Source organism: Macaca mulatta, chromosome 2 (assembly GCF_049350105.2).
Source record: "Macaca mulatta isolate MMU2019108-1 chromosome 2, T2T-MMU8v2.0, whole genome shotgun sequence".
NCBI classification, from domain to species: domain Eukaryota; kingdom Metazoa; phylum Chordata; class Mammalia; order Primates; family Cercopithecidae; genus Macaca; species Macaca mulatta.
In genome coordinates this window covers 153,972,854-153,991,298 of record NC_133407.1, presented here as the reverse complement: position 1 = coordinate 153,991,298, position 18,445 = coordinate 153,972,854, and positions in this window count along the sequence as shown.

Here is an 18,445-nt window from a genome sequence, read left to right as displayed (position 1 = left end):
GTACGGAGACTGGGGATTACTGGGAGCTCAAGTCCCCGCTAATACTCTCCAGCTGGTTTTTGTCTCGTGGGAAAGCATGTCATTACTGCCCAATTGATTATTTAAGAGAAGCCAGAAATCTGGATTTTCAGTGAAATTCTCCAATGTTTCAAGTACTGAGAACTAGTGTAGGTTTATAAAACATCTTGAGGACCAAATGATACCTATCTGTGTGCCAAGTATGGCCCATGGACACCTGGTGGTGGCAAACGGGTGCAGAGTGTTCAGATATTTCTCCCCATCCCTGCCTCCTCTCTTGGGCTTCAGACCGTCCATCTAACCAGCTGCCTCCTGGGCACCTCCACCTGGGTGGCCTCCCAGACTTTCAGAATCAACAGGTTCTACCCTGAATTCATCCTCCCTTACCCTCAACCAGAATCTCCGAGCTCCTTATCTCAGTGATGCCCCCAGCCCTCTTCTCTCACTCACCCCCACATCTTGTCTCCTAAATCAATATTTCCCAGCCTGCCCCCGCTGACTGCCCTGTTCCCAAGGCTCCTGCCCAGGCTCATCATCTCACTGGGTTCCTGTCCTCATCGTCTCTTCACTGACTTAGTGACTTCACTTTAATATATAATTGGGGGATTGAGTGGAGCACACCACAATCTTGTCAGCTTGGGTCCTGCAGAGGTCTTGATCTGGCCTTGGGGTAGAGGGATTATACACACACACACGCACATGTATATGTATACACATATACAAAACATATATATCATATAGATAAGTCAAAGCGTAAAAATCTAAAGTGTATAGCATCTACCCTCCTGTACCAGAAAGTAGAACATTTCCAGTTTCCCAGCAGGCTCCCTCGTGCCCCTTCTCGGTGAGCACTGTCCCCCTGCTCCCTCAACACTGTTCTGACCTTTATTACTGCGAACCAGTGAAACCCCTCCTAGAATTTCACATGAATGGGATCATCCAGTTAGTAGAATTTTATGTCTGGCTTTTTTTTTTTTTACTCAGTATAATGATTCTGAGATTCTTCTATGCTGTAGTGTGCACAGATAGTTTGTTCTTTTTATTGTATGGAGGTGCCATTGTTTAAATTGGTCACAGTTTTTTAATTCAGCTACCCATTGATTGCTATTGAGCTTTTCTGGCTTTTGGCAATTATGAGGACGTCTGCACGAACTTCCCTTCAGCAGCCTTTGGTGGACAAAAGTCCACCTAGAAGCAGAATTTCTGGGTCCTACCTTAAGAGCATGTCTGCCCTTCATGTAAAATGACAATGAGGAAAAGTGGCTATAGCTTGCACTTTGCATTCCCTCCATCGGGGAATGAGAGTTCCAGTTGCTCCACAGTCTTGCCAATACTTAACATTGTTGGTCTTTGATTTCACCAGTGCTTTATCTGGAGAGTCCATGTATGGTCATGGTTGAAGTCTCTGCTCTCAGCTCCCACCTCAGTCTTCCTGCAGCCAGCCTGAACCTGATGACCTCCTGCTGTCCTGCTCTTAGAAATGCCCCTGTGCTTTAGGGGGCCCCTCCAGCTGCTTTTCTTCCCATGGGGCAAGGAATTTGCAGGACCCAGGGGATACCCCTTCTTGGAGCACACCCCATCCCCTTCTAGACCAGGCCGTGAGTATTCAGTACTCGAAGATTCTCTGCTCCCATGTCCCAGTGTCCTGAAGCCCATTTCCAGGGCCTGTGTGGGACTCTTCCCCAGCCCACGCTCCTAAGGGCAGACTGTCCTCTCGAGGTGGGAGAGCAGCAGGACTTGTTTTCCAAGCCTCAGTTACAGACCTGCTAATCAAGACAGGATGTAGCAAAGAAACTGGCACAAACCAGCTAGGACCAGGATGGTGATGAAAGCAACCTCTAGTTGCCCTCATTGGTCATTAAATGCTAATTATAATACATTTGCATAAGATACTCCCAGCAGCCCCATGACAGTTTTCAAATGCATGGCAACCCCCAGGAAGTTACCATATATAATTCCTGGAACTCCTCACCCATTTTCCAGACAGTTCATGAATAATCTGCCTTTTATTTAGCGTATAATTAAGAGAGGTTTTAAAAAGAGTTAGGCAGCAATGCACCAGTGCTACTCTGGGCCCCTCTGCCTGTGGGAGAGCCCTGCTCTGTCTATGGGGCAGTGTTTTGCTGTACACTGTTGCTCTAATAAACTTGCTTTCTTTCACTGCTGCTGGCTCTTGAATTATTTCCTGAGTGAAGCCAAGAACCTACCAAGGCTAAGCCCTAACTTTGGGGTTCACCTGCATCACTCTGGCGTGTGTACCACTAGATCTGAGGGTTGGCCAAGGACAGCTGCAGGTTGGGCTGTTCATGTGCAGGCATGTGAAGACCTTAGCTGCAGAGGATGGAGCCCGGGTCAGGAAGAGAAAGGGGGTGGGCTGCAAGCCGGGGCGACTTCCCACACTCTCACATGCGGAACTTCCAGGAGTCCAGTAATCCCAGATTTCCACCTAGCTTCCAGGCTATTATGCAGCTTGGACTTCCGTAACAAAGTGCCACACACTGAGTGCCTGAAGCAGCAGAAATGTATTCTCTCCACCTGGCATCAGAAGCTCAAAATCAAGGTGTCAGCAGGGTGGGTTCTTTCCAAGGGATGTGAGGGAAGGGTCGGTTCCACAGAACACCCATGAGTCCAGCAAACCACCAGCAGCTAGGAGAGACCAGGTGTTCAGTCCCACAGTGTCACCTGTGGGCCTTGTGACCAAGCAGCCTCATTGTCCTCTCTGGGCCTCAGTTTGTCTGCAAAATGGGAAATTTAGCTCAAGATAAAAAAACTGGCTGTTGACTTCCTGTCAAATCTCATCCATGCGTTTTTTGTTTGTTTGTTTGAGACAGGATCTTACTCTGTCACCTAGGCTGGAGTGCAGGGATGCGATCTTGGCTCACTGCAACCTCTACCTCCCAGGCTCAAGCGATTCTTGTGCCTCCATCTCCTGAGTAGCTGGGATTACAGGCATGCTCCACCACATCCAGCTAATTGTTTCTATTTTTAGTAGTGATGGGGTTTTACCATCTTGGTCAGGCTGGTCTCAAACTCCTCGACTCAAGTTGATCCGCTCACCTCGGCCTCCCAAAGTGCTGAGATTATAGGCATGAACCACCATACCCAGCCCCCAGATATTTGGCCTACGTAGTGATGTATGAACTTTGAATTGGTTGCCAACCTGTAAAAATCGGGAAATTTCATCTAAAACCCAAATTTCTGGCCTCTTTTGAGAAATGAGCCCTTTTTCTCTTATGGCTGTAACTGGCTGGGCAAAGTTGTGGCAGCCCCCTTTGCAGGCCTCCAAAGGCCTGTCTTAAAAAAATCTAAGCTTTGGCTGGGCACAGTGGCTCATGCCTGTAATCAAACACTTTGGGAGGCTGAGGCAGGTGGATCACCTGAGATCAGGAGTTCAAGACCAGCCTGACCAACATGGTGAAATCCCGTCTCTACCAAAGACACAAAAATTAGCCAGGTGTGGTGGTGGACGCCTGTAATCCCAGCTACTCAGGGGGCTGAGGCAGGAGAACTGCTTGAACCCGGGAGGCAGAGGTTGCAGTGAGCCGAGATTGTGCTGCTGCACTTCAGCCTGGGAGACAGAGGGAGACTACATTTAAAAAAAAAAAAATCTAAGTTTCAAGTTGGATGGAGTGGCATGCTCCTGTAGTCCCAGGTACTCAGGAGGCTGAAATGGAAGGACTGCTTGAGCCCAGGAAGGCGAGGCTGCAGTGAGCTATGATTGCACCACTGCACTCCAGCCTTGGCAACAGAGACAAGACTCTGTCTCAAAAAACAAACAAACAAACAAACAAACAAAACCCTACTAAACGTTGATGAAAAGGATTCCAAGAGGTAGGGGATAGATTGCCAGACAAAGCAAGTAAAAATACAGGACTCTCAGTGTGGCAGCTCTCGGTGGGGACTTGAGGAGCTGGGTTTCAGGGAGGGCCGCACAGTTCAGTGCAATTCTGAATTGTACCACCACGGGGAAGCAGAGTCACAAAGTTGACCGGAGTGGTCCGATGCACTTCCTCTGCCAGGACCTTGGGGGCCAGGAGTGCCCGGGGCTGCTTGGAACTGAGGAGTGGTGGGAAATGGAAAGGACATGAAGGGAGGAGCTGGGGGCTCTGCCTGACCCGGTGTCCAACAGCTGAGGGAGGCCAGAGGAGGGAAAGGTCCTAGTGGGTGCAATCAGGGCAGGCTTCAAGAAGAGGACAGGCCTTAAAGACTGGCAAGATTTGGATAGAAATGGGGGAGGGCCCTCTGGGAGGGAGGCATGGCTTGAGCAAAGGTTTGCAGAAGGAATGAGCTTCATAGGAAGTGTGGCCTTGCCTGAGGCAGGGTGACAGTGTCTGAAATTCTGAAACACACCTCAAGACATTGTTTTAGTCATGGTCAAGTGACAGAAACCCAACTCAAATTAAGAAGAAAAGAGGGCCGGTGCAATGGCCCATGCCTGTAAACCTTACATTTTGGGAGGCTGAAGCAAGAGGATCACTTGAGCTCAGGAGTTTGAGATTAGCCTGGGCAACAAGGTGAGACCTTATCTGTACAACACTTTAAAAAAAAAAATTAGCTGGGTATGGTGGCATGCACCTGTAACTCCAGCTACTAGGGAGGCTGAGTGGGGAGGACTGCTTGAGCCTGGGAGTTCCAGGCTGCAGTGAGCTGTGATCACACCACTGCACTCCAGCCTGGGCAGCGGAGTGAGGCCCTAACTGTTAAAAAATAAAGAAAAGAAAAAGAAAAAAATGAAAAGTTATTCTCTCATGTAACTAAAAAGTCCATCAAATGATGTCATCATGTATCTGCCTTTGTTTATCTCTCAGTTCTGCCTCTCTCTGCAGTGATTCTGTTCCAGGCAAGCTTCCTCCTCCCGGTGACAACATGGCGCCCACAGCTCCAGGCAGACTCCCTAAAACAGCTTAGCCACCACCAGCATAAACAACCAAATTCACAGTGACTCCACAGACATCCTGGGGGTCACTGATTGGCCTAGACTGTGTCATATGCCTATCCAGAAGCTAGTTGCTGCAACTCTCATCAATATGGTCTCAGTGACAGGCCACCTGTGGTATGGGGGTAGATCTGTCCACTCAAGGCCCCTGGACTGATATTGGGGTTGGGGGTGGTCTCCAAAGGAAAAGCAGGTGGTCTCACAAGATGGGACAGTGGGTGCTGGGCAGACGAAAAGAAGAGGGGTCCCAACCAGGTTTTCACCTGAGGAATGATGAGTCAGTAACTGTGGAGTAGGACGCAGTAGGGCAAGGAGTTTATTCTTGCTGTCTTTCTGTTCATTTGTTTGTTTAACTTTTATGTATTTATTTTTAATTTTTAATTAATTAATTTTTTTTGAGACAGAGTCTCACTCTGTCACCCAGACTGGAGTGTAGTGGCATGATCACAGCTCACTGCAACCTCCACCTTCCAGGCTCAAGGGATCCTCCCACCTTAGCCTCCTGAATAGCTGGGACCACAGGCACATATCACCACACCCAGCTAATTTTTGTATTTTTAGTAAAGATGGGGTTTTGCCATGTTGACCAGGTTGATCTCGAACTCCTGGGCTCAAGAGATCTACCTACCTCGGCCTCCCAGAGTGCTGGGATTACAGGTGTAAGCCACCACACCCAGCCTGTTTGTTTAGCTTTTAAATATGAATGTGTGAGAGTGTGTGTGTGTGTGTGTGTGTGAGTATATGTGAATGTGTGTGTGAATGTGTGTGTGTGAATGTGCATGTGTTTAGTTGTTCATCCTGGCCCAGACTTCCAGTGTGCCTTGCCTTGATGGCTGCAGCCTGAACTCACTTAAAAATTAATTCACAGCAGCTATGATGTACCAGGAACAGTGCTGGAAGCGGAGAGCACTGCAATGAACAAAAAAGATAAAGTCCTTGCCTTCCTGGATTTACAGTTTGGCGGGAGGGATGGATAAAAACAGAGCCCATGAAGTCGGCTGGACCAGGGTGGCAGCTCTGGAGGTGGACAAACGGGTGGAACTCCAAATGTATTTTGCAGGATGAGCCAATACAATTTGCTGATGAATGGGGGTGGGGTATTAGAAAAAGAGAGGAATCAAGAATGATCCAAAAGTTTTTTTGCCTGAGCAACTGTTAGGTTAGAGTTACCTTTTCCAGAGACAGAAAGATTGCAACAGAAGCAGTCGGCAAATATTTGAGAACCTACTATGTGCCGAGGTTACACCCAGGAGCAAGTCAACCTTGTCTTGGTGCTTGGCAAGAGAGACAGACCAGAACCACTGAACAAGTAGGTAGAGGAGAAAATACCAGCTGGTAAGAAGGGCCACTTAGCACAACAGAACAGGGTGATGGGAGTCTGCATTTTATTCGAAGAGCAACCAGGAACTGTGGGAGGGTTTGCAGCAGAGAGTGACAGAATCTGCTGTGCCCTTTAGAAGGCCACTCTGGAATAGACTGTTGGGGGCAAGATGAGACAGGGAGCCCCGCGGGGAAGCTGGTGAGGAGGCTGATGAGGCCTGAAGGTGGGAGACAGTGGCGTCACCGTGGAAGACCTCTAGCAGAGGAACAGGGGTAGGAAACCAACTCCTGTTCTCTCTGAGAGGCACTTTAGGAGCATGGTGGCATCTGCCCCCTTCCAGGGGCTTGGACAGGTGCCCTTGCCCAGGGACTCCTGCCACTTCCTCGGTGACTGTCACATCCTCACGGATCACTTCATCACCTTTTTGTTTCCCTATAATCAACTCCATCTCTGAATTTTCTTCATTTCCTCAGAGCCACTTCACTATGGCTCATATCCTGTTGGTCCAGATCCCTTGCCCACCAGTACGCCCGCCTTTCTGGTGATGCCTTTCCAAAGCTTCTCCTGGGGTCGCAGGGTGGGGCTCCCACCCTTACTATACCCTATAGTATAAACTATATACTATAGCAGAAACTATACCTATTTCTGCTTTTCACCTCTCCATCTGCAAAAACACTCCTGGCCATCTCACCACTTCTTTCTAAGTATCAGTGTTAAATCACAACCCAGTGTGTGCACAGCACTTTACAGTTAGCACCATTCACCCTCCCATTTCACAGCCCAGGAAGGTGGGCCCTTCAGGGGAAAGAACCAGCTGTGGCAGACGCCTGGCTTTATCACTTCCTAACTCTGACTCTGGGCCAGTCCTCTTGTTACCAACAAAGCCAGTTCCCCAGAAGATGGGGCCTTTTCCTGTTCTGTGCTGCGAAGCCAATACACGAACCCAAAAGTAAGCATCAAACAGTGCATGCTTTATTCGGCGGCCATGGAATTTAGAAGTGGGAGTTTGGCTCACAAATCAACTTCTCAGCTCCTGAGAGTTGGGAAACCTTAGATACAGGCTTTATCTTTAACGAAAAGGTTGGGCATTAAAAGCAAGGGGAGGAATATTCAAGTCTTTTCTGGAAATGGGAGAAGAACTCCTTGGAACCAGAGTTACTACCTTCCTTTTTGTCCCTTTATAGTTTCTTCTGGCCATTGTCATGACAATGTCAACTGTCATGACACTGGTGGGAGTGTCATTTAGCAAGGAAATTATATTATAATGAAGTTAGAGGTTCTTTGGAGATCAAGTGAACTGCCATCTTGGATCTCATCAGTTTCAGCCAGTTTGGTCACAAGGGTGAACTTCTGGCCTTGGCATCTGTTTTTTAAAGATAAGCAGAGTTAAGGCAGGGCAGAAATTCAGCTAAATCATGTAGGCATTACACTGGTTAACACCATTTGGTGCCTCAGTTGCCTCAGACATAAAATAGGCATCACAATCATTGTGGCACATGTGAAGGGCCAGCACAGCCCACAGCACTTGGAGGTTGCTCAGTAGGTAAGAATTCCCTTCCCTACAGTTAGTTACCTGGGCAGGAGCTGCAACTCATGGTCCTTCAGATGAAACCAGCCATGGACTTGTTTTATTTGACTCACATTGTGGCTTTTCTAATCTGAATTTGGATGTTTTTAGAAGGGGCACACATTTCCAGGAGGCCAGGGACCCCACCGCTCCTCATGTTTCAAAAAATACCAGATAGCTCCCACATATCTGTTCACTACTTAGCCCCTAAAAGCATTTATATTTTCCAAGGTGGCCACAACTAAATCTCCCATTCCACATACTCTTCATGTGGAACTGATAGCCCTCCCATCGAGAGGTGGGATCTATATTTTCTCCTCAAGAATCAGATATGTGAGTACAGCACAAAGAATGCTATGTGGCTTCCAAGGCTAGGTCATGTAAGGCAACAGTTTCTACCTGGTTCTGTTGGGACAACTGCTGTTGGAGCCTAGATGCCATGCTGTGAGGAAGCTCAAGCTACATGGAGAGGTCAGATGTAGATTTTCAGTCAACAGCTTAGGCTGATGTTTCAAATAGCCAGCAGCAACCACCAGGTATGTGAGTAAGGAAGCCTTTAAAATAACTCAAGCTCTTGGATTGCAACTACATAAAAATACCTCTAAGCAAGATCCAGGTTGCCATACCCAGTCAACCCCCAGGAGACTATAATGACTGTTGTTGCTTTAAGCCAGGAAATTGCAGGGTGATTTATTACTCAGCAATAGATTACTTTACTACAGCCAAAAAAGGGCAGAGTTAGAAATTGAATCCAGGACTGCCGGTTTCCCGGACTTTCCAGAACTCACATAATCCACTTATCTGACAGTTGTTGTATCTACTGTTTCATTTAGGGAAACAGACAGTGAGGAGAAATGGCTAAAATAAAAGAACTTTTGAAGAGGAAGGAACTCAGCTAACCACAGCAACATAGAGTCTCATGTTCCATGAAGAACACGTATAAACCCCTGCTGTGTATTCCAGTGGGCTGCTGGACACCCACGGAGTTGTGAAAGTAAACCAAGGACACAAGTATTGTGATTCTGATTATATCCCTAGCCACAATGGGGCCTTGTAACCAGCAGTGCTCAATGCATGCTTATTATTCAAGATGAAGACAACAATTGAGCTACAACCAAGAAGTCTTGTCCACAGCAATAAGCAATGTCAGTAGTGACAGGTGCTGTGAAGAAAAATACAACTGGGTAAGAGGATAGTGAGTGATAGGAACTGCTGTTTTAGTGTGGGGGTGACCAAGGGAGGCCTCTCTAAGGCGGTGAAATCTGAGCTGAGGCTGGACGGAGGGAGCCGTGAAGCTCTCTAGGGAGTATCTGGATGGAGGGAATAGCAGGTGCAATGGTGCCAGGGTGGGACTGGGAGGTCGGATGCTGGTGAAGAGCAAGTGTTGAGGACAGCAGAAGAGACAAGGTCAGGCCAATGGGGGTGGACTGCGTGGGCCTGGTAGGGACTTGCCTTTTAGTCTGGGTAAGATGGGGAGCTGCTAAAGGGAGGTGGAGGAAGTGGGTGGACTAAGCTTCCAAACGGCCACTGTGGACATCATCAGGAATGCCTGACTCTGCCACTCAACTCTTCCTTTCTCCCTGTGGTATGAAAACCACTAGCTTCTCCAGGCACACTCCTGGCCGCTCTGCAACCTCGAAAGGAGGGAAGAAACTTTTTTCCAGCAGGTCCAACAGTGGTCCTGAACCTGAAGCTCAATGGAAGCTCTGCTAGCCTCTGGTGGTGGCTGGCAGTCCTTGGCATTCCTTGCCCTGTAGATGGATCTCTCCAGTCCTTGTCTATATTGTCACATGGTCACCTCTCTGTGTGTCTCTTCTCCTCTTCTTATGAAGACACCAGTCGTACTGGAATTAAGCACCTTTAAACTACTTAATTGTACAGGTGTGGTGCTGCTGCCACGGCCTCGTTTTTATCAGAGCTGTGTGGCTACAGCCGTCGTTGGTTGGGTCATGTGCCCATCCCTGAGCCAATCACTGTGAGTGAGGAGTGATGGAATGTTCTGATTGGCCAGCCCTCGGCCATGTGCCTACTCGCTGAGTCAGGAAGTGGAATGAGGCCTCGGAAAGTGCAAGAACTGAGTATGAGGAGAGTTCTTCCCAAGGAAAGTTGGGTTCTCTTTCCAAAGGTGGGGGGTAGAAGTGGGGCAATGGGGAGGGTGGGGGATGGGAGGGAGTGGGGGAAATGGGGAGGGTGGGGGATGTGGAGGGCGGGGGTGGGCTCTGAAGCATAACACTCTGGAACTATCCCACACTGTGGCAAGGGGACCGCATGTCAGGTACTCATTGCTCAAGGGCTCTGTATTAGTTTGCTAGGGCAGCCATAACGAAAGTACCACAGACTGCGTGGCTTAAGCAACAGAAACGGATTGTCTCACAGTCCTGGAGGCTGGAAGTCCAAGATCAAGGTGTCAGCAAGGTCATGCTCCCTCTGAAACCTGAGGAGGAATCCTTCCTTGCGTCTCCTAGCTTCTGGTGGTGGCTGGCGGTCCTTGGCATTCCTTGCCCTGTAGATGAATCTCTCCAGTGTCTGTCTATATTGTCACATGGTCACCTCTCTGTGTCTCTTCTCCTCTTCTTATGAGGACATCAGTCATACTGGAATGAGAGTGTACCTACTCAGGTATGACCTCATCTTAACATACACCGGCAATGACCTTAATAAGGTAACTTTCAGAGATAGGAGGGGTTAGGACTTCAGCATATCTTCTGTTAGGCAGCACAGTTCAAGGTTTCTTGGGGCCATGGTGCAGTTGTTTGTACTCACACTTCAGACAGCCATTGCCCAAGAGTTGTCCCCTGTGGGAAGACATTTGGGGTAAGATGGCACCCATATGCCAAGGACAGGTCTCAGGAGAAGGGGGCAGCTGTGCTTTTCAGCAGGTACCACTCGCAGTAGCTGGGGGATGGGTGTGTCAGCGAGTAAAGGGGATATGAGCCCAGCACCCATAGGATCTAGGTGGGCAAGTTGTTTAACCTCTCTATGCCTCAGTTTCTTCAGGTGGAAAATAGTTGTAGAGTGGCTGCCTCAGGGATAGGTTAGGATGGAAATAATTCGTATTCTTAGAACAGTGCCTGACACATGGTAAGTCCTTGGAAATGTTAGCTATTATTAATGACAATTTGGGCCATGGCGGGTGTGAAAGGCCCTCTGGGAAGTAGCAGGATTAATTCCCAGCTCATGGTCTGGCCTCTGCTCATCCTTCCTGACTGACTCCAGAACATCCCCGAGAAGTGTTAATTCACTGCAAACAAAAACTGGAGACAAGCCCTTCAAGACCATTGAATGCAGTCCTCCACGACTATTTCGCAGATGGGAGAAGTGAGGACAAGCAATGAATTTCTCAAGTAGTAAATGACAGGCAATCTGGTGGTGGTTAAGCGAAAGACTTTGGACTTAGACAGACCTGGGGGCTTGAATCCCAGCTGAGTGAACTGGGGTGAGTACCTCTGCCTCTCTGGGACTCAGTTTCCTTGTCTATAAAATGGGTCATGATTGTACCTATGGTTGAACATTACGTGATGCTCTCTAAATGTTCATTCTATATTAGCTCCTGTGTTACACCGGTGTTATTGCGAAGCATGGGCACATATGTGGCCATTCTGGAGGGAAGGGGACATTTTCAGCTCCCAGGACACCCTAGCCTGAGAGGTTTTGGCTCCAGGCCCCTCACCCTGGCTCTAGTCCTGCCGTGCTGTCTCCCATCTCAGCAGAGGCCCCTGTCTGGCTCAGGCTGTGGTCCCCCGAGAAAATCAATACCCTGAGGCTGACACCCACCTCCCCAGCACCTTTGAGCTGCTTAATTGTATGGATGTGGTGCTGCCGCCGTGGCCTCGTTTTCATCAGAGCTGTGTGGCCACAGCCGTGCTTGGTTGAGAGGTACATTCATTATAGAGTCAGCTTTTATCGGGATTTTCAGAGGGCCTGGGGACGAGGAGTGAAGCAAGCAGGCACGCTTCCTCCCCAGGGTGCAGCCAGGCTTCTAGTCCAGGCTGCCGATAATAACAGCCAACATTCACTTAGGGCTTACTGTGTGCCAAACGCCATCCTAAAGGCATTACAAATGTCAACTCACAGCAGCCCTATGAAGTTAGTATTATGGTTATTATCCTCATCCCCATTTTACAAGTGGGACAACCAAGGCCCCGAGGAGTGAAGTGACTTGGTCAAGTTCACTCAGATAACAAGTGCGGCCAAGGGCTCTAGAGCCTGGGTGTTGAACCCCTGCCCTGTGCTGCCTCAGTGTTGGTGGTGTTGAAAAGTGTGATGTCAACAATAACATAGCAGCTTCCATTTATTATGAGTTAGCAGGAGCCAGGCATAGCACCAATTACTTCTATGTACAAACTTTATTCCACCCCAGCTCCGAGATAAGGGTGAACAGCCCCATTTTATAAATGAGCCATGTGGGCAGTTGGTAGGGGAGGGTGAAGGCACTTGCTCAAGGCCACACAGCTCATTGAGGAAACAGCTGTTTGTTTTTTACTCCAGGCAGGTCCGGCTCCAAGCCTAGGCTCTTAAGCGACTTCCTCTGCTGCTTCCCATTCTCTTTCTGTTTGACTTCTTTGGGAAGTCACTGCCCGTCTCTGGGCTTCAGTGCATTTTTTTTTTTTTAATGTAGAGATTTGTCTCTAGTTTTAAATTTTAATTTTTAAGAGAGATTAGAGTCTCACTGTATTGCCCAGGCTGATCTTGAACTCCTGGGCTCAAGTGATCCTTCCACCTTGGCCTCCCAGAGTATTGGGATTACAGGCGTGAGCCACTGTGCCCGGCCCTTCAGTGCACTTTTCATCCACCAATGTGTCTTTCTGAATTCCTAAGTGCCTAGACTGGAGTTGAGGGCTGGGGCAGGTACAAAGGAGGGAGAGGATGCTGAGGTCTCTGCCCTTGGGGTGTCAGATGCCTTCCTCCACCCCCAAGATGGCATTTTTTCCAGTGCCTCTTACTGGTGGGGCACAAGCCACCTGCAGCATGATGCCTGGAGTGCTTGTTAGTAAGGCCGGTGCCAGCCCTAGAAATTCTGATGCAGGAGGCCTAGGTTGGGGCCTAGGAACCTGCATTTAAAGAAGCATGCCAAGGGATGCTGGTACACAACCTCCACAGGCCCCATGGATTCAGATTCTGCCTGACTCTGCTCTTAATTAAAAAGTCTTACAAAGAGAACCCGAAGCCTCAAGAAGGTGATTTTCATCATTTAACAAACTAATTCAAAATTAAACAAGTTTTTAAAATTACGAAGATAACATATGTTTATGTTAAAACATTCAAACGGTATAGGAGGATGAAGTAGTAACTTTCAGCTTTTCTCCCTCCCACTGTCTCCTGGAACTGTCCAAAGGAGGACCACTTGCCCAATGCTCATTGATCACCCCCTTGGAGCCTGGGACAGCAGGAGACCAGACAGATGCAGTCCCTCGCCCCGACCATGGCAGTTGATGTGTGTGGAGTGCTAACTGTGGCCGCGCCCATCCTACCTACTTCCCCATCCTTACAATGGTGTCACCGGTGGTCCTACGATTGTTCAATCGTAGGACCTTTTATAGATGAGAATGGAGTTTATTGTCGAAATCAGAATTTCCCAAAGTTTGTCCCAGTTCAACCTGCATCAGAAACACTTGAGCCTGCCATACAGAATGCAGATTCCTGGGCTTCAACCTGCCAACTTCCTGGAGTGGAGCTAGGAGGCTGCATTTTTATGCACATGCCCCATTTTTACCTACAGATTTTCTGGCCTCCATTAATTTTGTTTTTTGTTTTTTTTGTTTTTTTTTTTGGAGACAAGAGTTTCACTGTGTCACCGAGGCTGGAGTGCAGTGGCGCGTTTTGTCTCACTGCAACCTCCACCTCCCTGGTTCAAGCGATTCTCATGCCTCAGCCTCCCGAGTAGCTGGGATTACCGGTATGCGCCACCATACCCTGCTAATTTTTGTATTTTTAGTAGAGACAGGGTTTCGCCATGTTGGCCAGGCTGGTCTCAAACTCCTGACCTCAAGTGATCCACCCGCCTCAGCCTCCTGAAGTGCTGGGATTACAGGCATGAGCCATCACACCTGGCCCCCCACTAAATTTTGAGAACCACTGCCCAAGCTGTGGTGGGAGGTAGGAGAATGACGGGACAGTGGAAATGGTGGGACTTCAAAGGGGCTGCAGCCCTCATGAGGATGACAGTCAGGGCAAAGCACAGAGCTAGGATGGTGCTTTGGTGGGTTTCTTGCCAGTGGTGTAGATGAGCCCCAGTACATGCCTCACCTAGTTCATGTCTGCCCCCTCCCAAGGCTGCTAGCCCCTGAAGCCTCTCTTCTTCCTAAGACGTGAAATTCTCCCAGCCCCCAGCCTCCAGGCGATCCCAGCTGCTTCTGTTATATCTTATTAGTCAAGTGGAACGTTAATTAAACGTGAGAATAATAGACCCAGAGTCCAAAAATATTTTAAAGCCCAAGGAAGAAAAGAAGTCCTTTCAAAGGGCCCTGCAGTAGCCGGAACTCTTCATTATGTGACAATGAGGAAGGCTTTTACCCTGGGATTCCCACTCTGCCAGGTGACTCAAGGCAGCGGACCTTGGGATGTGTGGCAGGGTGACATGGGGGTGGGGAGCCCAGGGAGCCACGAGCAACCTGGGTCACTTGGACTACCACTGGACTCCATAAGCAGGGCCACAAGGGCCCTCTGGGAAAATGGGATCCTCTGGGAAAAGAAGAAAATTCAAACTACTTCTCTCCACTCCATCCTCACCCTCCTGACCTTTTCCCCTGGTGAACTCCTATTCATTCTTCAAGGCCCAACCCAAAAGCCCCCACCTCTGAGAAGCAGAGTTAATCCTTGCATTCCCTGGGCTGTGGCAGAACTGTGAACTGCTCTCAATTCAGGTTCTGGGTCACATAGTTATTTCAGGCCATTATTCCCATGTCTGTTCCCCCTCAACCCCCATGACCAGACTAACCCAGACTAAAGTAACTTCTCCCACCTCAGGGTCCTCAGGACAAGGCCTGGCCCTGAGCAGGTATTGGTGAACATTTGTCAGAAGAACCAATTAGTTTTGTTAAGACAAACCCTGGTGCTGGTCAGCTCTGGTTTCAAACTTTTTTCTTTATTTTATTTTCCTTCCTTTTTTTCCTTTCCTTTCCTTTCCTTTCCTTTCCTTTCCTTTCCTTTCCTTTCCTTTCCTTTCCTTTCTTTTTCTTTCCCTCCCTCTCTCTTTTCCTTCCTTCCTTTTTTCTTTCTTTCCTTCCTTTTCTTTTCCCTCTTCCTTTCATTCATTTTGCTCTGTTGAGCAAGCTGGTCTTGAACTCATGGGCTGAAACAGTCCTCCTACCTCAGGCTGGGATTACAGGCTCATGCCACCAGACCTGCTTCAAACTCCTTCTTTCAAACAAAATCTTGCCCCCATATCCAGCTGGTGCAAAGCAAGCAGATGGTAGCTGTTTGAACTTCTTTAGCTGACATTCGAGGTGCTTCATGATCCCAACCTAATCTTCCTCCTCAATAGGGCTTCTCAAGTATGTTTGTGGGCCACCTGCATCTGAATAATCTGGGACCCCATCCCAGACCTACGGAATCAGAATCTCAGGGAGTCTGAGGATCCCAGTCTATGCAGATAGTGCTGGGGGAGAGGGAGGAGGTGGTGACAGGTAGGGGATTTGCCAAGACTCAGATGAAGGGGCTCTGTCAGAAGTCGCAAATAGATACACCTCTCATCAACCCCTAGGGCTGCAGTTTTCTCCCTTGCCAAGCAGTAGAGTTATCTAAATTAAACACAGTGCCCCTGATGAAACAATAAGAGTTATTACACACTCTGCTACCTACTGGCAAATCCTCTGATTGAGTCAGCCACCCTGGGAAGCCACTGAGAACACCAGGTGTGGTCCACCTTCACCCTGCCAGAAGGAAAGGGGCTATGAAGCTGGAAGGAAGCTTGAACTGCTTCATTTCTCCAAGATCCTAAAGCTGGGCATACTGCCCTGGGAGGGCTGGGGTGGTGGTTGAAGGAGATCTGGAATTGTGGCTTTTAGAGTGGACCTCCGCAGAGAGCCCCTTCGGTAGCCTTGCCAGCCTCTCTGAGTCCTGAACCACCTTCCTTTCTCTGCTTTGAGCGTGCACACCCCACAATGGTTTGGCATGGGGGGCCTTTTCCAGCCCTGCAGGTGGGGCCCCTCCCTGTCCTGAATGTTCCATGTTCCCTTCACCCCCCACACCTTGGCACTTTTGGTCTCCTGTCCTTTGACTGTCCCTCCTCTCATTTCCCTGCCTGATAAATTCCAGCCCATGTTGCCTCCTCCGTGAGACCTGCCCTGACTATTCCCACACCTCTGGCAGAAGGATCTCTCCCTTCCCTGCACTCCCACAGTACCTTACAATAACCATACAAACAGCAGCTAACAGTTACTAAGCACTTACTACACGCCCCGGCCTCTGTTTCCCGTCTGGAGGTGAGAAAGGGGAAGAAAAGAGAAAGCGTTCTAAGATGGTTTCATGAGGTCCCTGTGTTCTCCAATTTGGTGTGAGAAGCAGCAAAAGAATCTCCTTATTTCAAGAGGCATGGATGTGGCCCAGGAGGCCCAGGCAAGGGGAGCTTGCAGTGAAGACCCAGAGGTTGCAGACTGTGGACCGCTGACTGCAGAGCAGTCAGGGACGAGGCCAGCTCAGAGGAAAGATAGTGCAGCAGGTTGTATTTTCAGGATGGCCACAGCTTCCCATCCCATGGGTTCATGTTGAGATGTTGCTGCTCCTTTCAGAGAGAGGTGGGACTTATGTTCTCTTCCCTTGAATGTGGCATATGCCTACAGCACAAGGATTCTCTGTGACTTCTGAGGCTAGGTCATAAAAGGTGAGGCAACTTCAGTCTGGTTCTCTTGGGTTGCTTGCTATTGAACCCCAGCAGCCACGCTGTGAGGGAGCCCAGGTGACTTGGAGATGCCACAGTCCTCACTAAGGCTCTAACCAACAGCCAGCATCAGCTGCCAGACGTGTGACTGAGATAGCTCAGTCACACCTTTGAGATAGCTCCAGCCTCAGCCAGTGTCCAACTGCAACATCCAACTGCAGCAGCACAAGGGACTCTGAACAAGGATCACCTGCCAGAGCCTAGTTTACCCCAGAGCTGTTAAGAGAATAAATGATTTGTAATTGTAAATTTTGGGGTGATTCCTTATGCAATAATAGAAAATCAGAACAGATGGGAAGCCTAGGACTGACTGGGTCAGGGGGCAGGGATATTCTGAAGTGGGGGATTCCGAAATGACCAAGACTAGGTTTCCACTTCTTGGTAGAAAGGGGGCTTGAGGTAGAAACAAAACTCCAACCTAGAAAGGCACAATTTTTGCATATTTGGCTTTTAGTCTGGAAGTCACAGGTGACTGTTATGTGACCTTGGGCAAATCACTTTCCCTTTCTGAGCTTCTTGAGCTCTGATCACCCTAGGGGTAAGAATTCCTCCTTGTGAGATAGTTTTGTAAGGATTACAGGAGATCACGGATGCCAAGTGCCTGGAACTCACCTGGCACCCCATGTGTGCTGAGCACAGACTGGGGTTGGGGCCTCTGGCCATCGCCCTTGCCACACCCCGCCATCTCTACTTCAGGGTCACACTGATGCCTGGACACTTGCATGCAGCTCCTGGGGACACACATACTCCTTCTCCCTCCTTCCTTGCTGCAGAAACAAGCCAGGAGCCAGGCGATCAATGGCCAGCCCTGCCTGGGCGAGCTTTCTGCTCATTACAAGTGCCTGCCACCTCCGAGTCCCTCCTATCCAAGGACAGTTCAGCAGGGACCTAATTCAGAGAAGGAATAAAACAGCCAGGAGTATGCTTCTCTCACCCGCTTCCTGTCCATGCCCCCAACTGCCCAGAGCCAGAGACTTTACTGCTCATACTGTCCTCAGGAGATAGTTAAGGTCTCCTGCCTGGAGACCTCGACATTCCCCTCTAGAGGGTCTTGAGGTTTCTGCCCAGTCATATCCTCTGCTGGTCACTTAGCCTAAACATCTACCATTAGTCCAGATGGCAACAACCTGTCTATTGGGCACTAATTGTGTGACAGGTGCCTTACATCTCAATCAACCTCACCCAATCTCTGTGGTAGGAACTACAATAAGGTCAATTTGATAGAGGAGAAACTGAGAAGCAAATAAGTCACTTCTGGAGAATAGTTGGGCTAGAATCAGGCTGGTCTTATTCCCAGGGCTCTCTGCACTCGGAGGCTATCAAAATAGTCTCCAAATTCAAGCACCCTTTTGTCTGGTGCTCAACAGAAGAAATTCTGGGGTTTTGATGAAGAGATAGGCAAATAGACCTATTCATTTATTCTTTCATTCATTCTTTACTTCAGCATCTATTAAGTGGTAGGCTCTGTTCTAGATGAAGGGATAGAGCAGTCAGCAAACGGAATTCCCTGCTCTCAGAGTTTCCAATCTAGTGGCCCAGAGAGGTGACATCACTTGCCTCAGGTCACATAGCCAGAAAGTAGCCATAACCAGAGGCAGAAGGGGTGATCATAGGGAGAGGTCTGATCTGACTCCCTAGGATCAGACCAGCCAAGGCATGGAGGGCAGGACTTATCTTGGCAACAGGGTGGCCAGGGTTCCAATCCCACTACTGCTACGTCCTCAC